General features: G+C 32.1%; 1 protein-coding gene across 6 annotated transcripts in view; it reads left to right on the top strand.

Moving 5' to 3' along the window:
- The window catches only part of toy (paired box 6 protein twin of eyeless), a 187,478-nt gene that overhangs the window by 144,906 nt on the left and 19,072 nt on the right, over positions 1–23,500 (top strand). The window lies entirely within an intron of this gene.

Raw genomic sequence — 23,500 nt, 5'->3', positions numbered from 1 at the left:
TAACCTTGTACATTTAATTTTAGCCATAGTTACTCTAATTAAACCCTCTTTAATTACAAATATTTACCAATTGAAATTCAATCAATTCTTTACAAAACAAAACAGTAAAAATGCTGACCGGTTTGCTGTCACTATTTGTGCAATGATAGGGCTAAATAATGCAATCGTGGAAAAATCCAAATAAAAACGAAATACAATCTGATCAATAATATCAACCAACGAACCCTGAAAACATGCGTTACATTGGTTTATTTACTCTCGTCGCCTGCGAGGTATTTTCCAGCGTTGGTGGGCAGTGGTGGGACTGGCCGAGTTTTTGAAAAAATACTAATATAAATAATTGTGGCATATTTTAGGTCAACGAACGGAAAAGGCAATAATAACAAAAAATACATGTGTATTTAATCGGAGCTACAAAGCAATTATAGAAAATCTAATGATACTCGAATAAAACGGGTAAAAATCAGATGATATTTATAAATATTTCAACAGAAGTTTTTACAAATACATCACGCCACTATGCAGATATCTACGCAGAATTTGTAAAATACTAGTAAAAGTATTTACAAAAGTATTGTGCAGAGTTGGGGGGATGACTCAATATTGAATATTAGATTTGAATTATGTCCTCATCTTAACAATTCATGGTCGTGCGCACGTAGGAATTGAAGCTTATGGTTCTTGAAACTGAATTTCTCACTAGGCTTGTGTCGTCTACGATGTTTTTAACTTTCTGAAATATTAATTATTGATTTTAATTCTTGTGTTTTCTAAAATTTTGTGTTCCGTTTGATCTACTACTAAAGCCATTTTTGTGATCCAGTTTGTGACACAGTTTGTGATCCAGTCTTCTCAGTTACTTATAATATTTGAAAGTTCTACCTAATAGTAAATATATATATTCAGCTTCATGTTCTGAAGATTTTTTTTATTTTTAGATTTTAAGATTTTTAAATTAAATATACACCCTATAAATGGCAAACTGCACGCCGTCGACTTTCCACGAACCTCCGTTGACCCGTCGTCAATAATTTGTCATTATACAATGATTGTTTAAAGCAATAAGAGCGTAGATTTTTAATTTATTTTTGTAAACAACATGTCTGTTTATACGCTCGCAAAAAGGTTCAAATAATAAAATGGCTTTATGGTGGTAATTCTGGACAACAGTGTGTAGATTTATTTTCTGGGTTTTTTTGAGTGAAGACCAAATCCTTGCATACAGTCAATTCATAATATTGTTAAAAAATTTGAGAGTTGTTATTGCCTCAAAAATTGTAGAACATGTCACGCTCAAGAAGTGCCACCAGAAAAAATTGCGGAAAGAGAATACCGGGATACACAAATTTGTGCAACAATCGAGATAGATTCAACACGTAAAGAAGAAATGTAGCTAGAGAGTTAGATGTTATCAATGTTACTGTAACGAAAGTATGGAGACATGGTTACATGGAACCAAATGTTATTCAAAACATTTTATTTACTGATGATTCTTCTGTTTCGTTGATAGGGGATACAATTCTTCCATTAAGAGGTATTGTTCTCGGGAAAACCAGCACAGAAGTGTTGTTTACCGAACTCAACGTCCTCAAAAAGTTAACGTCTGGACTGTCATTTAAGAAGACCACATCATAGGTTCATTTTTTATTAAGGTCAACTTGAATAGTAGAGTATACCTTGATTTGTTACAGAATTATGTTGTTCCTGCTATTTTCAATCTTCCTGATGTAAATCTGAAGAATGTTTGGTTGCAGAAAGACGGTTGTTCAGTTCACAACGCTCAAATTATTAGGGTGTATTTAAACAATACTTTCCCGAATCGAGTTAAAAGTGGAACAGGCGATATTAAGTGGCCTGCGCGATCCCCAGATCTTATACCCATCGACTTATTTTTTTGGGGACATGTAAAAAGCATCATCAGTGGCCATCCTGAGGCTAAACTCCAAAATATGGATGAATTAAAAAATCAAATAAGAGACGTCTCCAATTCTGTTACAGCAAAAACTCTTTCATCTGTCCACATAAGTTTTTATGACAGATTGGGATACTGTTCAGCCATAGAAGGTCAAATATTTGAATCGTTTCCGTAGGGCATAAATAATTATTTCTTATTTTATTAGGAATTATTTTTTATTTTCAATAAGAGTATATATTTTGTTTTATATTTTCTAAGAAATGCGCTTTTATTTTTAATTCAACCACAAAAAAATGTTCACAATATTAAAAACCAGTACAAATGCACCGCCTTATAAAGGTCAGTGTATTTTTATTGAGTTTATGTTATAAAAAAATGAACCAGGTATAGGTAATGAAAACAAAAATCGAAGGACGGATATGTCTATCCCATGCATATTTATGTGTTACTAAATGGAAACAACAACCACGGAGAAAGCTACAGATACCTGAGGAAATAAATGCCAAACTTTAAAATAAATAGAAAAGATTAATGCGAGTAAATAATAAAGGCAAAATTTATTGGCAAGTTTCGCAAAATAGGAAAACAAAAAACAAAATGGGTACATCTATGGAAGGCAGTAAATACGTATTTCTAACTATTTGGCCGTCAATAGTACGGCGCAGCCAAGGAAACCTGAGGGAATGATTTAACAGATCCTTTGCACGTATTCTCCGAGCTGTCGGTTGCCAACTAAATTATTATATCTAATTTTGATAGTTAAGGATAATTGGGCATAGCACAGAAAGAAGAATAAGTTATACAGTCAAACTGTCGTTAGCATCTTGAAACTGAAAACAGTCCTTTAAGCACATGCCCAAGCAGAACAAACTAACTTTGTTTCCGGTATATAATTATTCTGCGGTGTCAAAAAAACCGTATCGGTTAACTTAACGAAAATAAAAAACAGTACAGCTTTCTGGGAAAATATTACTGTTACTGAAAAATTCAAAAACGTTATTATAATTTTGTCCTCGCTCCACAGAATTACTATTAAAGCTTCAGAAAACCGAACTATGTTAACTGAGTAACCACACTAGATACTACTCATTTAAATATTATCTCTTTAAATGGGCAATATAGACAGCAACATATAGGCTCTGCAAAAATAAAGATGAAACATTTGATTCTGATCAGGTAATTAATGTAGTCCGGAAACAAGTAAGACTTTCTTATAAATCTAGATCTTCTGGACTAAACCGTAGATATAGTGTATAGAAAAAGGTGAAAAGATTTAAAAGGCAAAAATCCAATTTTAAAATCTACAATCTGTCTGATTTTCCTTCCTAATCACTGTATTAGTATTTTAGTAATTATAGAATATTTTTTTATTATTTACTTTCATATATGTACATTAGGTGGCTTAATAGTTAAAGTAGGTACCTAAAATCAATAATAAAGCAATGGGTAACATATTATACAATCTAAATATAGCAGTAAAATTATAAATATAAGAGTGAATTGTTTGTCCAAATGAAGTTGTTTATCTTTCCTCCTATGACTGTGGAATCTATGGGCATTAAAAACATCCGAAAAGTTATCGGAAATATTAAGATCTTCTTCTGGATCTTCTCCTGAAAGATATTTATCGGTAGCTTGATATAACTCGAGACAATTAATATATCTGCGTATTAGTGGTCAAACTATCTGCCTAAGTCTTTCAGCCATGAGTTTTGGCGTCTTCCTACTTACCGTTTGCCCCGGAATTTACCTTCTAATATCATTTGGTATAATGCATATATTTTACCTCTCAACACATGACCCCAGTCTTATCTTCTCTATCTTCTCATTAATCAAACATACCTTTAATTTTTGTTTACTCATGCGCCAAAGTACTTCATCGTTGGCAACTTTTAGTATCCATATAATTCTCAGCTTCCGCCTGTATGTACCTGATCTCAAAGACATCTATTCTTTTTTCTCTTATAGATACATAAAATTGTAGAAAAATAAACTAATCAACCCATTACAATCACAATAACACAGTGATAAGAAATCTATGATGTACAAAGATTTTTAATTTGTGTTCAATATAACACAAAGTCTCCTCAATAAATTAAAATAAACGTAATATTAAGATATAAAGCCAGTTAACCACCTGTCCCCCAACTTTTTAATCTCCGTCCGATATTTTTAGGAAAAGTAAACATCGTCCCATTATAGGACCCCTCTCTGCTATGATACATAACGATATCAAGTGCTTAAACATTATGTCGAAAGCAGAACAAATTAGTCAGCGCGTTTATTTAATATTCCCATTCAGAAACTCCATGATGTTTGCACAAAGGAATATAAAAAGAAGGGGTCTTCGGTTTGTACATGTTTGTAAGAAGATATTGTTTGTTCACGCACTTATAATTATTAGGACGGTTTAAAAGAGGTAAACATTAGTAAAAAATTTGATAGAAGATGAGAAAAAAGGCAATCTAAAGACAGTCTTTAGAGGAAGACAAAATCTTAGAACGGAAAGGCATTATGAGGTGGCTTTTGGACTATTCCTCTGCGACCTTTTCAGACCTATTGTGGTTCTCTCTGTCTGTTTTTCTGCTTCGTCTTTTAAATATATTTTTGTCTTTAAAAAGTGACATTTCGATAGGAAATTTAATTTTAAACAACTTTTCTCTAGATGTATATGTACGAAAACTTCATAGAATTCACGCAAATTCACCCTATGTATATGGACAAATTTACCCCCTTAACCGCTGAACAAAGATGGCAATCGAACGATTCGAAACATTCTTTTCTGACTTCTCATTTAAAGGAAATATATTTTTCATCGTTGATTACCATAACATGATTTCTCACAAAGTGTCTTTGTCCCAAAGCTCGGCAGCACCCTGGAATTCATTCAAGGTATGACTGAATATATTTCGGATATTTACTTCTTTTTCGGTATATATGTGAATAAATTTTCTGTAATGTCTTATATTACACTTTAAACAGATACCCACCTTTCTAATCGAAACACAAGTTCTGTTAAGAACGTATTGTACAGGTCTACACAAATATCTGAAACTGCCAAGTTCAGATCGATTAAAAACTTTGGTTACGCGACGTTGCCAGATCAATCGGATTTCAAAGGCTTTCGGTTTTTTATTTATTACCTGTTTCGCAGTAAAGTAGATGACAAATTCCATAATGCTTTTACATTTTTATTATGAATATTACTATTATTTGCTATCTTTCTGCAACGTAACCCAAACTGGTTAAATTCATGTCTCCTACTTTCCCTGCTACCTTTATAGTTTTATAAAAAATAATTTATAATTAATTATTTATAAATTTTTATACAAATTTCGAAAGAATTTTTATAACAGTGAGAGGCTGTTGTTCAGTAATATGATTGTTTGATTCACTTGACATGTTTTACACCAATAAATCTTTGTATATTTTGTTGGAAGTCGAAAATATTCAGAATACTTGTTACAAAACAAACATAAAATAATACACTTCTCCAAGAAATTAACGCACCACTTCAATAATTCAATTTTATTTGTAAACAGGCAAAGAATAAAAAATAAAACTTCACCAGATTTACTCTACATTTTATTAGTAATTAAAACAATTTGTCTAATCATCAGAACATGTTGAAGTACAGGAGAAAAAAAAAATAAAAAGGAAAATTCTAAAAAAATAATGATAACAAAAGTAAACTAAAATATTAGGAAAAATCTTAATAACGAGTGTTTCCACCTCTAGTACGTATAACAGCCTCACATCGTTGGCCCATACTTAAAATTAATTGCCGTATTTCATTTTGGTCTAGTTCTCTCCAAATCTGGATCAGCCTCTCTCCCACTTCCTGTAAGTTGTTTGGTTGGATCGGTGTTGCTCTTAATCGCCTACCAAGGATATCCCAGAGATTTTAAATCGGATTTAAATCCGGACTATGTGCTGGCCATTCCATAGTATTAATTTCTACCTCTTCTAGATAATTTCTGACGATATGTGCAGCGTGAGGTCTGGCATTATCTTGCATTAGTAAGAAATTTTCACCGACATAAGGAGCGAATGGTAATAAATATTACTCCAGGATCTCCAATATGTACGTTTCAGCTGTAACAGTTTCATTTTCTATGACCACTAGGTCCGTAGGTGCGGTCAAAAAAATACCACCCCACACCATAACGGATCCTCCACCAAAAATCCGGTGTGTGAGAAGTTACACTGAGCATATCGTTCGATGGGTGGTCGCAACACACGAACACGTCTGTTGTTATTGTACAAACAAAATCGGGATTCATCAGTAAATAGCACTCGTTCCCAGTCAGCCTCTAACCAATTAACGTGTTCTCTGGCAAAATGTAGTCTCCACCTTCGATGCTCTGCAGTTAATAGAGGATCCCGGACGGCAATCCTAGGTGTTAAGTTGTATTCCCTAAGTGGCTGGCGAACAGTTTCAGTACTAATTTGTATAGCATGCACGTCTCGAAGCTGAATTTGTAGACTTCGATGTGTTACAAAACGTTGTCGAAGAGCAGAAATTCTTAAAAATCGATCTTGAATAGGGGTAGTTACCCGGTTTCGTCCTTGCCCTGGTCTGCGTGTAGGATCCCCTGTTTCGAGAAATCTTTCTAATACCCGTGAGACGGATATGTGGGACACATTAAACCGACAACCAATTCTCCGGTAACTCCAACCTTCTTCCGACAGTATCACTGCCTGGGCACATTCATCTTGGGTTAAATTACGTGATTGACGCTCCCTAATAAACACAATTAACAATAATCAACAATTAAACAGTAGCCGAATAAAATTCGTTGAACACTTGGAAATTAGTATATTTATAGAATAAGTACATTTTTTGCTTTTTTTTGTTTTGTTGCAAAAAAAAACTATAGCGATAAAACACAGTCAATAAATATAGAGTGTACGAATAGCATACACAAGGGGCTTGCAAAATATAACATTACAATGGAAATTTTTATTAACGCTAATAAAATATTTTAATATTTCAAAGTGGTGCGTTAATTTCTTGGAGAAGTATAGATAAAATTATTTCTTTGCTAAATTTTTTTAAACATATAATGAACTTACCTGTCAAAACAGCTTCCTGCTCCTGTATCCTATGTAACTCAATAACTAGTATATTTTCTTTTTCTTCTTCTGCGTAAATTTTAAAGCATTATGTATAATTTCACGGGATTGTGCACTTACTGTCTTATTTTTCACGGAACTTGTAATATTCATGTTTATTAAAAAAATATTAAATGTAGTTAAAAAAAAACTATTCGACGATTTTATCTAACAGTGTCACAAAACCATTTATTTCAAGTACAATGCTTTCTAAATGGTTGTAGCAACGCATTTAACTGTCCCCTCCCCTTGATTCGCTAGCTGAGTGACCTTCGAGGTTTCAAATATTTCTGTACACTTGTACAAGTCTATTTATCATATTTTATATTAAAACTAGGAACTTTACTCATCGCATACGACGAGGGTTCCAATCAATTGTCATCTACAGTCAGTCATTAAATTTTTAAAATAAAGTTTTTGCATGTAATCCAAGTAAATATAAAGTATGACCTGGTGCATTTCTGACCTGACATCATGTTTTTTTACTATACCCTGTATATATATATTGATGGAACGCTATATACATTATATGTACTATACATCTCACGTCGTTTGATTTGATGTGTCATATGCTAGTATTTAGGCTAGTTGTTTCTTTCTTCAGAGGCCTTTGTAGGTCAATAAAGCAAATTTACCTTATGCTTCATATATAAAACAAATATGTCTATTATCCTCCATAGTGTCATGTGATATGTAGTATGTCGCTATACCTTCATTAATAATGAAGACCATGTGTAGTGCCCTTTTAGTGGTCTCTTTGTTTTTTTTTTATCTAAATATATTCGTTATATCCTCCTTTTATTTTCCCTTTTATTTTCTGTCACATGTCAGCCTGAGGCCTTCTATAAGTCAAATCAAAATTGAATGAATGAATTAGCAATAAATCAACTGTATCGTTTCAAGAACAAAATATGATTAAAATGTCAAATGTCGGTAGTTCAGATTTCTTTCCTATGTAGCGTCGTTACGTTACTGGACAAACGGTGTGACTTGTCATCATAGCCTTTTATATAGATAGATATAAGGTGTCCCAGTTTTTAGTAAATTAATGCAAGTAATACCCTCTGCAGATTCTCTTATCATGCAACAAATCGTTGCCTGGTTAATATTTTGATCATTCAACAAGTTAACAATTTCACGTTTGCAAATTTTAAGTTTGTACCATATTTGGAACTTATTTATTCAAGACGTTTAACATTTATCAATAAAAACAAACCAATATTTGTTTTTTGTCGTGGTAATTAGGTTAGATGTCAAAATTCAGTGGGAATTTCTAGGTATCAAACCTAGTCCATTCTTATCCCACGAGAAATTAAGAAATGGATGGCAGAATGCCAAATGCCGAGAGAAGGCGGAAATCTGGTCGTCGCCTGAAACCTTGGATTGAGCTGTCCGTAACCTGTACTAGGTTATGATCATCTCACAGAATTAAAGACCACGACGGAGCACCTAGGCCCTTTACCTACGACAAGGTCCCATTGGACTTGGAGGGGCCTTTGTATATGCCTTGACTATAGGTGTTAACAGTTTTTCTTTAAATTGGGTTATTAAGATATTATGAACTCTTACCGCAATAGATATTTTCTCTATATAGGTAATATGTTTAGATAGCATGGTCTCTTATTTTGGATTTGACTGGGCCCTCTAAATGATTTCTTCACGTATAATTCTTGCGATCATCTTTCCAGATCAATTTATTTCTTTACGATTATTGTTTCATATTTTATTTGATCCTGTATGTATGTATGTACATATCTATGTTAGAAAGATTGCTTTATGTTCATATGTAGATCATGTAGATTGGTTGAGTCAAAAAACCGCGCCATTTAAATTATGTGATGCATAAGGGTTTATTAAAACGCTGACTTTAATATGGCTGCTTTTTCCATCTGACTTTAAATGAATGGGCAGGAAATTTTATTAAAAACAATTTTACAAAATCCTTATCTACCTTGATATATAGAAAAATAAAAAAAAAATAATATCAAAAGTTATCATAGAATGTATAATATTATTACGGTTAAGTAATATGTCGCAAATTTGCCTAATTATCCACTACTTACAACAAATAATGACAACTACCATTAGTGTCTTCTATTTTTAATGTCTCTAAAAGCTAAAAAAACATTTAGCAATCTCGTTTCATAAACTACGAGGCCGGCGTGTCTTTTCAAACCGTAAAACTGTCATTTCTTTTCATCTTACCAACCTTAATTCAGCCTCTAACCCCCATATATAAAAACGCAAAGTTTTTACTTAATGAGACCATTATCACAAAAACAGCCTTTAAAAATGTTGCAATTTGTATAAGTAAAACGGAATGAACGAAAAGAGCAGATATTTGCAGTGGTGTAGGAATAACAATTTCAACCAGGGTTTGTATGAATATTTTGTAAGCCATCTTTTAAATCATATTATTTGATTTTTCAATGTGTTCTATGGATCTATAATTTTTTGTTTGTGGTAATATTTGTCCATATATATTTTTGTTACGTAATCATACTTCAGAAAAAGTGTTCGACATGTTTCTATTAGTCTATAGGGTTTTCTTATAAAGATATACCAATGATATATACATAATTCCAATCAATTATTGAATTTTAGTTTTGATACTTATTTTAGTATTCTAAAATTTTATGTAATTCGAAGTGATTACTTAAAATGCACATATGTTTTCCATTAGGTTTAACTAAAGACTTACACTATTCTGCTTACAAAGACTTCATAAATAGTTATCAACTCGAGTTTTTTAAATAATTCCTTGTTATATTCTTTTTCTTCTTCTTTTTCAAGTTCTGCTCCTATCGGAACAGAATATTTTGAGAATACGTCGGTAACACATTTCAAATGCTTCCAGGTTTTTAATGTTGGATTGTTTCAGTATCCAGGCTTCAACACCTTACAAGAGGATGGAGAAAATATAGCCTAGAAGCATTTTTATCCGAAGCGGTATATTGATATTGTGATTACAAAAAAGTTTTCTTATTCTACTAAAAGTTGACCGTGAAATTTATTTCAATACAGCATCTTATTTCTTTTGTCTGATCAGTATCTTCTGTTATTAATGTTCCAAGGTATTTATACGTTATTACTTAATTTCTGTATTATCTAGTACTAACGTAACTTTGATGTTGTGTGCTTTTTTACCTAAATACAAGAGAAATGTGTTTCAGTTCTTCTACTGTTCCCGTCAGAAAGACGGTTTCGTCAGCCAACATATCTTATGTTATTAAGTGGCTCACTATTTATTATTAGGCCCTCATTAACTTCAGCCAACGCTTATTCTGAGATTGCTTCACTGTTTAAATTAAGCAACAATGGTGATAAAATACATCCTTGGCTAACCTCACGGCGAATCTGGATCTCAGTCAGTTCATTTTCAAGATTTCATTTTCGCTGTTTTATTTCAATGGAAGTTATGCTGCACTCTGTCAAATGCCTTTTCAAAATCAATAAAACATGAATATACTTTCTGATTTATATCTAGCCATCTCTGCATAAGAACACTCACTGGAAACAGTACATCACGTGTTCTCAGACCTTTCTTAAATCCCTTTTGTGTATTACGTATGCCTTCATCTAATTCCATATGTATTCTATTGTAAATTACGTTTAAAAATAATTTTAAGACATTGAAGAAAAAGACACAAATGACAGAACTGAAGAATTCAATCGGGTCATACAGCGTTTTATAGAAATCTTACAGAAATGAAAATCTACAGGGAAAAGAGGGAAAACGAAGAGGATAAAAGAAAACGGATAAATCACGAAATACAAGAATGGATGGGTAAAGAGAACATAGTTAGAGCAATTAAAGCACAAAGAATTAGATGGTATGGACGATGGATGAATGATGGATGGAAGAATGAACAAAGTAGTGGAAACAGTGAAGTCTCACCAGAAACTGTAAAACCAAACGCAGAATTTGATGATCCCCCACACAAAAAGGATCTTCAAGTGAAAACAGCTTCAGCTGCTTCGGGACGTATAGCTTGTATGGTATTGAATATATCCAAAAGATTAATATCCACAATTTTGTACCAATTTGATTTACCATTTGTAGCTTGTTTTCATTGCATTTTCGATTTCTTCTTGTTTAATGTCAGGCCCAATGTCATCTTTAAATTCTTTTGGTGCTTCTGTTCTCTCTTTGTCTTTTTTTGGTTGTTCAAAAATACAGGCTGTATACCTACTATTGCTTTACTTTTTGACGTGATAACGTCTTAAATTAGGTTGTGGCTCGGAGTCACTCATGAAAAAGTGTAACGCCCGCTCACGTCTGTTACGATGAGTCACCGAACGAGAGAGAGTCCCGCTGGACCGGCGAATGCCTTGCGTCTCTCTCCCACTCAAACATGAACTGTAGTTAAAATTTGTGCAATTCTTATTTTCATTCAATTCCTTGTTCCTATTGTGCAATTTAATAATACTCATATCAATAAATATTCTACCGAGAAAAAGACGTTGTCACGTAAAATCTTCGCCCGTAAAACCGACTTTACAGGCAACCGATTTTTTTTTGTTTGTTAATAGTCCATTTTGGTTCCACTGAAAGCTACCGAACGGATAACTACTTACGGTAAATTCCCACATGCTCGAAGAGATCTAATAAAACCTAGTGTGTTGGATTGGAAATCTAAAATATGAAATAAAAAAATTAATACCAAGAAGAGCAGTGAAAGATGTAAACCCTATTGGCTTCGAAATAAAAAAAATTGAACGAATTTAAGTCCTCACTTTCTTTTTGAAAATACGCGATTGCTGAGGTTTTTTCAGGATGATGATAAAATTACAAAAATGATTTGTAGTTAACAATTATTTTAACTACCTTGCTACCTTTTTTAACATATTATGAACGTTATAAAACTTAACGATATTGACATTTTGCTGAGATTTTTGATAAAGCATGTTTAATGAGTTATATAATCATGCTAAAATCTTGCCATGACATTGACATTACTGACATCTTAAAATTCAATTTTTCGTTGCATAATCGTAAGATTTAATTTATATAAACTAAGCTAATCAAACTGTATATAAAATAATTGAGGACGATGAGGCAAAAAAAAATAAGATTTGCTGACTTTTAAGTAAATATCCAAATAATAATAAACTAAGAATTTGAAAAAGACCTTTAGCACGCCACTGGAGCTAGGAGGATAGCTCCTCATTCCTCGCTTTCATATACTCTTTCCATTCCATCTAAATTACGGGAAAACGTTTTCATTTGGTGAAAAGCTGCAAAAAGGCTTCTACACAAAGATATAAACACTCCCACTTTCGAGATGAAATGATTCTGCCGTTGTATTGTGTACAAGCAGTCTTGATTCGTGTTAAAGAAATGAGTATTTTTGCCTACAACAGAAACTCGTCTTTGAATTTGGATACATTTAGGAGCGGATATTTTATTATATTAAAACGAAGTCAGTAGGAAAATAAAAAAGATGATATCGTACAAAAAACAGAACCCAAACAGGTATTTTGTACAGTCACTTAAATTAAATAGAAGAGTACGACATTATAAATTCTAGATTTATTATGGATATATACACGTAGGTAAGGAGAAAATGTTGACAATAAGGTTTGTTAAAATAGATATTAAAACAAGATAAAATTGATAAGATTGAAACAAGAAGAAATCATACCTTAAAAAAACTGGTTGATAACTTGAAAAATTATTAAGATTACTTCCATGTAATTATTTTACACAACAAAACACATTATGCTATAAGTTCAGATAACCAAGTAATGAAATCTGGTTATCATGGTTCTGAAGATAATTTCTTATGGCGTTCTTAAATAAACTTTTAATATTTTTTAAAATAAATCACAATTATGATTAAAAATTATTGTGTTTTCTGATAATTCCTCCAATATTTTAATTTTTCTTTGCCCCACATTCATAATAATCATGCTGGCTTTACAACCCTGTGTGGGTCCTAGCCTAATCAAGAATTTTTCTCTAGTCGTCCGTATTGAATTGGCTTTATCCAGTAAGCAAGTATTCCTATAAATCTCATGTCTTCATCGATGATATCAAGGATCTTGTTCTGGGTCATTCTCTTCTTCTCTGACCAATAAGTCTATCAAGAAGCGTTTTTCTAGCTAGCCCATTTTTTTTATCCTCATTACATGCCCTTCCCAACCATCTTAATTTATTTTAGTATGTCTGGTTTCTGATATATTCTATAAAGTCTAAAGTTGTGTCGTCTCGTTTACACTTCATTGTCATTCAACGCTCATAGATTCGCTTTAGTAATTTTCTTTCGAGTCTCTTAGAGTCTCTGAACCATATGTCAGAAGTAAGCGTAGTATTGTTTTGTAGAGTTTAACCGTTTTATTTCTTGATATAATCGAGGATTTAAGAAGGAGACTGAGCCCAAAATAGCACCTGTTGGCCGTGCAAATTCTACGGTTTATCTCTGCGGTAGTGTTATTTTTAGTTTTTGTAGCCGATTCTTTTAGTGCTATATATGCTTATTATGGACAGAACCAGATTGAACAGTATTTAGGCCATATTGAACAATATTTAGGAAAGATAATATGCCTGCAGCAGACCGTTATTTGTTTTAAAAGGTTCAGACAATTCCCCTGGATTCGTACTCTACATTCAACTTCTTCAAGAGTTATTTTTGTTAAATTTACTACCTGATTTGGGACTCCTAGCTCTGTTATTGCTCTGAACATTTCTTTTCTATTTACAGAGTCATAGCCTACTTTGTAGTCTATAAATATATAGTGAGTATCTATGCCATATTCCAGTGTTTTTCTATTTGTCTCAGGGTTGGAATTTAATGAATTGTCAATTTACCACTTCTGAAACCAGTCTGGTATTTTACTATTATCTGTACTGTAACAATTTATAATTTGCTTATAGGGGGTTGAAAGTGGGGTCTGAATAATTACTGGACTTGGAGATAGGGTAAGCAAATAAACTGAAACGTTTGCGAACGTCTACTCGTGTTTAGGTTGGAGAGCTGAGTCGTGGATAAAGATTCCTTTATTTGGGGGGACTGGGAGACACTAACGACAAAAAGGAAATCAAAAAATACTTAAAGAGATGTCCTGAGCAACACTTTACAAAAAGATTCCTAAGCTATATATAATAGGACGCCGTTTTAAAGAATCCTCACATATTTATTTCTATTTCACATAAACAGTTATTACAAATAAAATATTAAAATTTATTAGCAAACTTTACATTGAGTTTACCTTCTAAAAAAAAAAGAATCTAACAAAACAAACTTTAAAACTTTGGTTATGTACCAAATGACAGAAAAGGATACACTGACTCTCATATGTCGAAATGAAATATCAAACTGTTTTGAATTAATAATCAATTATCAAATTTTATTTAAAAGAAAACTAAAATATGACAATTATCTGATAAAACTTATATTTATTTATAAATTTTTTAATTTGTCATGAAAGCAAATCTTACTATATTAACGAAAAATGTTTATTTAGAAAAATTTAACAAAACTATCTTCCTCATTTGCTAATTATTTCCTATTAAATTATTGACAAAGTTTTTTACCTGGATGTAAAAAACACTGTCCCACACAAACTTCAAACGATCTAGATCAGACCCATGGGACACACAAAATGGAAGTTGGACAAATCTTGAGAAAGGTTAAATATCGAATTGAGCTTCAGGTTATCCTGGATGATAACAATAAGTATTCTTTAAAACTCAGCTGCTTAATTTTCACTTAAAACCACTTAGTCCTCATGCACGCTGTTATCAAATCCCATTACACGGAATACAGCAGCAAACCGGTGATTATCTCATTCCACAAAGACTGCCACATAGCATTCAAAACTCATTTGAATTAATCCAAAATGTGTCTGTTTTTAAAACTATAACCGAATAAGAACGTTTTTTCGTTCAGACGACAAGTCTCCCGAATTTTTTGACTACAAAATTCGTCATGACTTCAACAATGAAATCGACTGCTTTCGCAGCCGGTTCATCGAGCAGTGATATTCAGTGATTTTCTGCGTAAATCGGAATCAAGATTAAAATAAAAAGCAACTTGTGTTATTATAAACAGACTGAAAATATTTATATTATCAATATCAGAGACGCAAAAAGAATAAAAATCTTTTTCAGTGTTTTATTATATACGGTGTTAAACGAAAATGCTACAGTACTACATACGTTGCCATACGATGGCCTAGTATACTGGAGAATATTTTATACGCAGCATTTAGAAGAGTAATTCCTTTGTAGTTGGAGCATTTAAAGATATCTCCTCTTTTTGTGTATAGTGCAAAGTATTCCAATATTTTCATCACTGGGAAAGGATTCCTGTGGCCATATTTCTTTTATGAGCTACTGTATGGCCATTATCTTGGGTAGCTTATTTATATAGTTAGAATTAGAATTAAAATTAGAAATATGCTTATATATTGTTACTGAAAATTGTACAGTTTTATGGACAAAGCTTACAAAAAGCCAGATAATACCAATTAAAATTTGTAGCAAAAGTAGCAAAAAACAAAATTTGTTTAATTTATTAAAGTTTGTATTTTGAGAACGATTTCTGAAGTGGAAATTGAAACGTCAATAAACTGATTTTACACTTTAATTGTGGCTTATCCCCATTAAAATAGTAAATTACTATACGATGCCACAAGAAAATAGCTTCAGAACAATATTAGGAAATGCCTTACTGAAAATACAGACAAGCTTATCTAAAAAATTACTGAAATTATAGTCTATGTCCCCAGAAAACATAGTTGTAGAAAAAGTTCAGCAGGGAGGTTATATAGGATGATTTGTTTCTGGCTAGTTTTTCAACGTAATAATAACAATTCAGATATAATTAATATTTTAATGCAAAAAATTTAACATTTGCAATATTTTTGATTCACGTTCATGGAATGATTTATTGTAGAATGGTTCACTTGATTTCATGAACTGAACTTTAACTTAAGAGATAGTGCCAGAAAAATAATGATAGTATGTAATTGGTCATGAAAAACGCCACACAATCGATCATATCAAATAATAACAGTAAAATTCCATTGTTAGTAATAATTTCATTCTAAATCGTTATAAATAGATAACGGGGAAACCCAGGAAAACTCATTAAATTATCCCGACAGTAAGTATTCGGTCTCATATTTAGTTTAATCTCAAATTTAACATTAATATTGGGCTGATCAATATTGACGTCGATATTGAGATTCACTATAGATAAATTCACATTCAGATGGCAGCGTTCCAGAGATAGGCCTGTACTTTCTATATGCCAGAAATAACTACATTGTTGTGAGTTTTTAATCGTACCTACAATCGTACGTTATGGGCCGGCTCCTATAAAAGAATTATAATTTCGGAAATATTTATGAATGTGAAACGGAAAAATACTACATTTTTTTAATTATATAATTTTTCTGTTGGTATTTTAAAAATAGAAAGTTATATTTCGGAAATCTGGTCTTTTCGGAATTATATCTTCTGTTCAAAATTGTTTACAATTCGTGGAAATGAAATAATTATTTGTATAATCCGTTTTTGATCTTAATGTCCTTTTAATGACACACTTTCTCTACCTGCATTTACAGTTACAGACATTAAAAAATAATTTAGAATTAAAAAAATATACCTATTTATAAATTCAAAATTATTGTCTAATGCCAGCAATTATAAATTCAGGTAAATACTTGAGAGTCATTAAAAGAATTTTCAGTTGATATCAGACGTTTGTGTCGTGTCAGTGTCAAAATGGCCGCGAGTGTAATAAAATTCAAAAACGGTAATTTGTTAAATAGTGAATGCAAAAAAATAGTGTTAAATGTTTTTAACTATTTATCAAACAGTAATAATGATAAAAGTGTATCAACAATAGTGCGGGAAGTTTCTGCTATGACTGGAGTCTCTGAGCGAACGATATTCCGATATAGAAGTGAAAGTAAAAATGGTCCACTCGTAACTCCTATAAGAAAAAAAAGAACCGGTTATTTGAATAGTCGTGAGAATAGATATGATGAAGCAACTCTGTCTAGAATAAGACAAGTAGTGCACGGTTTTTTTATGGACAATATTCCTCCAACCCTTGACGTAGTACTAGAAAAAATTAAGCAAATGGAGCATCTTCCGAATTTTTCCAAGAGTACGTTGAGAAGACTATTGCACGACATGGGTTTTATATATGGCAAACAAGGTAGAAATTCAATATTAATAGAAAAACAAGAAATAGTCGCTTGGAGGCGTCACTATCTCCGGGAAATAAAGAAACTGAGGAACGAAGGAGCCAATATCATTTATATGGACGAATCATGGGTTAATACTGGAATAACCAATGGGCAAGTATGGCAAGATACAACAATAAAAAATAGCCGACAGGCTTTTGTAAATGGACTTACCACAGGTTTAAAAACTCCGACCGGAAAAGGACCAAGATTTGTTTTAGTCCATGCAGGAAACAAAGACGGATTTGTTGAAGGTGCTGACATCACTTGCCAAAAAAGGTGCTGAAGATTACCATGAAGAGATGGACGGAGATCTATTTGAAAAATGGTTTGAAGAGATGTTAATACCGAATCTCCCAAAAAATAAAAAGAATGTCATTATCTTGGACAATGCATCTTATCACTCTAGGAAATTAAATTTTCCCAAACAATATTGGGTGAAACGTCAAATTAAGGAATGGCTCTATGAAAAGGACATTTATTTTGAAGAAGATTACTTAAAAAATGAACTTCTGGAAACTGCTAATGTATTTAAAAATATTTATGACAAATACAAAATTGATTGTATTGGTGAAAAATACAGGAATCACAGTGACGAACAATGCCGCGTAGATGTACATATCTTAAGACTTCCGCCTTATCACTGTGAACTGAACCCAATAGAAATGGTGTGGAGTGAAGTGAAACGGTACGTGTCCTCTAAGAATTCAAGTTTCAAACAAAACGACGTTAAAACATTGATTTATGAAGGTTATAATAAAGTACAGAACAATGGACATTGGAAAAATTACGTCAACCATGTTATAAAATTGGAGAATAATTTTTGGACAGTAGACAACATTCAAGATGACATTGAACCTATTAGAATTTCATTAAACGATGACTCTGAAGATGAACTAGATTATGAAAATGAAGATGATTGAAAATTGTTTTTCGGGGGTATTCTTTTCTCAGTAAAGGTAATAAAATATTTAGTTGATCTGGTTGAAATGTAGCACACTTAAATAACTCATTAATCGACATAATTTCAAGTAGTTATATTAGACGTCATTATGCAAAAAATAAAGTTATGAATATTTAATAAATTAGTGCACAATTGAGGCCCCTAGAACACAAGGGGTGTAAGTGCCAAAAACAAAGTTTTGAAAAATCTTTGTTCAAAGTTCGATATAAATTTAAAAACCTAGGTAGCACTTTTTCAGTTTTCAGCATGTTTTCAATGACATGTAATTTTTGATGGTGTTATTGTTGTTAATGTAGAAAGTTTGAAGCCAAAAGTACGTGCCTGTTGTTAGATATCAGTTGCTAAGTGATAAGCAACTGCACTTACACCCTTGTGTTCTAGGGGCCTCAATTGGGGGTTTTTTGCAATTATCTTTATCTCAGTCATTTGTTTATGTATTTTAATTTACAAACTAAAAAATTAAAAAACTGTTTAAGATCTGCAACATTTATTTGAAACATTTTTCCCTAAAATGCACGAGGAACAAAATAGACAAAAAAATGATTTTTTCCAAACTTCATCTTTCTTTAAAAAATAAACAAAGCAAAATTGGCTGTAATTCTTCAAGGAATTATCATCAGTTATCCCTTATCTACCGTTTAGAACATTAAAAAACCTGTAGAATATTTTTCATATTTTTTTCCCTATTAACTGCGGTATTATGTATAAAAGCATTTTAGGAATTATTACCATTTATTTCATTCACGAATTTTCTATTAACAACTTTAGCTTACCTAAACATATCTTAGTTTACCGTGAGTTTGGCCCTGCTTATTTTACAAAAGTAGCAAAACTTACAATGGCAGTAGAATTGGCAACGCTGTTATCCTATATCCGTACACTGCCATATCAACGTGACTTTATCTATAAATGTAAAACCGAATACTTACTATTTCGGGATAGTATCCTAAGTTTTTTCATAATTCAATCACATAATTATTAACTTTTTCCTTTTTTTGGATATTGGCTTTTAATAATTATTATCAGCGTGATATTAGCTTTTAATAATTTTAAACGTGATCTTGAGTGATTGATGCATCAATCAACTGAAGGGTTTTAAATTGTAGGGACACAAAATTTTTAAATTTTGTGGATATGACGGCAAAGAAAAATGTCCCAACAATGATAGCAAGTTCAGACATTTTAAAAATGAATTTCTTCAAACTGCTTGAATAAAAAACAATTCCTTTAAGAAAATATAGATAATGTGTTCTGTATTTCTGGTATATATTTATCTCTGTAAATAGAAATTTCACTTGTAAAGCGAACAAGAGAAAAATCCTCTAAAAAGATACTTTAAAAATACTGTCAGTCTTACACAAGAATTTTAAATAATGTTGTGAATATATTGTAGGTAGATATATTAAATTAATATCAAGTGAGTAAAACAAACTGATTTCAAAATTACAGGCCAGAAAAAATGTTTTCGGTCGTAAAGTAGAATCTTTCATGACTATATTTTATAGAATTTCATAGAAAACTTAATTCCAAAGTAAAAAATTCTCATTGTCTATCATATATCACGCCTACACGATACACTTATTTATCCGTTTCAGTAAAATTGCAGTATCATTACTGTGTTTGTCCAAAGCCGGGATGAAAAATGGCTATTTTCATTCTTTGGTCAAAAATGATAAATTTTGTCTGATCTCTTTATTACTTTCTTCTTTTATAATTTATGATCTGTGGTGAAACGTTCGAATTAAAAAAAAATGTATTTATAATTACTTGTTCATTGTTTTCCTCTTTTAACAAAGATAATTAAAGTTATAAAAAATACGATATCTGTCACAGTGAACAGTAAGAAAATTTAGACACCACTGAGGAACTGCTCACGCAAAATTGCAGTTGTCAGATTAAACTCACTTGTTAATTGTGATCTTGATATTGCATTAAGTTAAAAATGTTAACATGTTTCTTCCGTTTGATGATGCGGAAATGCGTTTAGTAGATCATTATTTCGGAAATCTAATTGCATTGCACTGTTACATCACTATGTTTACCTTCGATTTGCATATGAAGAGTAGAGAGGAAAACGATCTAAGTCACATTATACCCAAATTTAAGTTATACATAATTTCTTATAGTTTCTGCGCACTTGAAATTAACAAAAAAAAACGATCTAAGTCACTAAAAACCTCGAATAAAAATAAGTACTGTATGGAAAAGCGATCGAACTCCGTGCGTTGTACGAAAAACCGATCGAAGTCCATACTAACTGTCAAGCAGGTTCTGATGTTTGTTGGTTGTTGCAGTTGTAAAACAGATTTCGTAGTTAGTGGATGCCGGTACACGTGCTCTGGAAATATGAGTGATGTTAGTGTTAATACTGAATCAATAAATAAATCGCGTAAACGAAAATCTTTCGGTAGCAATAGCGATGCAGCTAAGACAATTAGAAACCACACTTATGACATTGGTGAGTCATGTAAGGATTTTGGATTGATTAATCAAAAAGCTAGACTGGAAGTTCCTGAGCAGTGGAATAACGTGTTTGAAGCGGCAAGATCAAAACCAACACCTTTTGATGTAATTGGTTACAATCAAGAAATCTTCTTTGCTTGGACAAAATTTCTCTTCAAATTCTATAAGAAAACTTGTCCCTTTCCAACTAGACAAGTCCGAGAGCTACAGTACTCTATAAACCATCCTCGTATGGTTGCAGTAAAACAGATTGCCTACACTACTGCATCAAAATATTTTGTTCTAGTACCTGCAAACTCAAAAAGTTCTTCAAATATTGAGGCTGAATAACTTTTTAGTATATTAATACCAATACCTATCTTAAAGTATAAGCAGCTCCAAGAACTTAAGAGATTTATTTCAGAGGAATTACAATCAATTTATAATAATTTGCCAGTAGTTGAATTAAACCAAAGTAATGTTGAATTTAATGTAAGTATAACTTGCAGATGGCGAAGGGCTATAATTCTTCAAAATTTCAAGGGAGTAAATAAAAATCTGTGTACTGCAAAATTACATGTGTGTATTATAGTACTCTAACTCTTCTATTATTTGCAGCCAATTTAACCAGAACTGGACTTAGACCGTTTTTTCCACACATTTGCAGGCACTTTAGCCAGAACTGGACTTAGATCGGTTTTCCACACATTTTTATGACATTACATTTTTATTAATTTTTCTTTTGTGTAATTTAGAACTAAAATATAAAAGCTGTTTTTATTAATATTACTAAATCAGATATCTATCTAAAAACTATTTAAATGTGACTTAGATCGTTTTTCCTCTGTACTCTTTATATGTTTACACTACACGTGTTTTACAGTATTCGAAGACTGTTCATACGAGACATTCTTTCTTCGCTCCAAAAAGAAACAGTTTTGACGTATTCACCACTATTGGATCGAAGCGGTGTTTAACTTTTATCCATATGCAGGGTCGGTTTCCCTAATCATATTTCTCTATAAGCTTCTATTTAGGTCATACCAATATTCATCCCCTTTACTGACACGTGCTGCTTAAGCGTTCCTCACGATGTTTTTCTTGGTCTTTTCCTAATGCCGCTTGCAAGAACTTTCCATTTGCAGTAAATCAGCATTTTTTTGAAGTGGACGATTATTGTCTCGACATTAAACATGCCCGAAATCTCTTAATTCTCCCCAAATATCATCATCATTTAGCCATCTGCGTTCAAAGTTTAAAATAGACCTCACCTAATTTTTTCCTGTTTTGTTGGTTTTGAGCTTCCTGCATCCAATTTCCAGCAATTCTTTTGACTTCGTCTGTTCCATCGTATAGGTGGTCTATCTCTCCTTCTTCTATCAGCTCTTGGTCTTCACACTGTAATTTTTTGCGTCTACCGCCCATCATTCATTCTGACCCTTCCAGTTCCACTACAGCTATGCTATGCTCTCTATGACATCTGTGAAGCGTACCAAGTAGCAAACCTTTCATTAACATTTGGGCTAAAGTTTGGTTGTCCGTAGCAATTTGGATTTCATGACCTAAGTATTTATATTTATGAACTAATCCTATTTCGTTGCAGTGAACTTTTGGATTTTCACTTGGTACCAGATTTGTTATGTATTGTGTCTTTTCAAAATTTATGTTCAAACCAACTTTATTACAGGCGGCATCTAACTCAGTATGCACAGTTCTAATTTCTTTCGGTAAGAGATCATTCCGCCGTCGACAATGATTTCTTTGGCTTCTTACTCCAATTTTTTGAAAGCATGTTCCAAAACTGTCGTAAAGAGTTTGAAAGATAACGTGTGTCCTTGACTGATTCCTCTTTTGATTTTTACACATTTTGTATCTTCTTTTAGTCTTACGGTCATGGTTGCATTATTGTAGTTATATTGGTATTGTATTATAGTTCCAATCAATGTGCGACTTTATGCGACTTTACTCCAACACTCTCAATAATTACTGTTAATTTCTATCGTATCCAATGCTTTGCGAAAGTTTACGAAAGGACTAATGGTCTAGGACTAATGGACGGTTGTATTTGATGGGTTTTTCTTTAATTCCTGGTGGTTTAATAGGCTTATAGGTCGGTAATTCTCGAGGTTTGTTGGACTGCTCCTTTTTGTGTAATAAATTAGTAAGTGCACTGTGAAATCTTGTAGGTATTTTACTTTGATGCAGACATAAGTTGAACATATTTCTTTATATTCTCTAAAAGTCTCCTCCAATTTTTACGGCTCTATAACAATATTATCATCTCCCAGCGCGTTCCTAGCATTTCCTTTCATTTTCTTCAGTGCGTTCCTTATTTCGTCTGCTGATATATTACTCATTAATTCCGATCCTTGGATGACTAATCTTTTTTATGGATTTTCTACCTTTTCTGATCTAACTTTTCCCCTAACATACCCATTCTTGGTTACATCATTTTTTATCACTTCACGAATCCATCTGAGCTGATCGTTGTTTCTCCTTCTTTATAACTGCTCAACATTCACTTCACTCAACAAAAATTACAAAAATTGTCTATTAGAAGATAGATATATGGTTCAAACATATTGGGAGAGTAATTACTGCATCAGATAAATTGGAATACAAGGATAAGGAACGGATCATAGAAAAATTAAAAATGAGATTTTTAAATAAAATCTATAATATCTACTAATGAAAATTAAGTGCCAAGCTGTAAGGTGAATAAATATAAATATTATAATGTATAATAAAGTTGTTTTTAAAATAGTTAACAAGTAACAGATAACAACAAAATAGGTTACATCAAAATCATACAATCAATTTTGTTTCTACTTTTGTTTTGTTTTTACTATCTAGTAAACTACGTG

The sequence above is a fragment of the Diabrotica undecimpunctata genome, chromosome 4, assembly GCF_040954645.1.
Source record: "Diabrotica undecimpunctata isolate CICGRU chromosome 4, icDiaUnde3, whole genome shotgun sequence".
NCBI lineage: Eukaryota > Metazoa > Arthropoda > Insecta > Coleoptera > Chrysomelidae > Diabrotica > Diabrotica undecimpunctata.
Note: the sequence above shows the minus strand (reverse complement) of the source record. Positions and strands in the feature narration are given on the sequence as shown.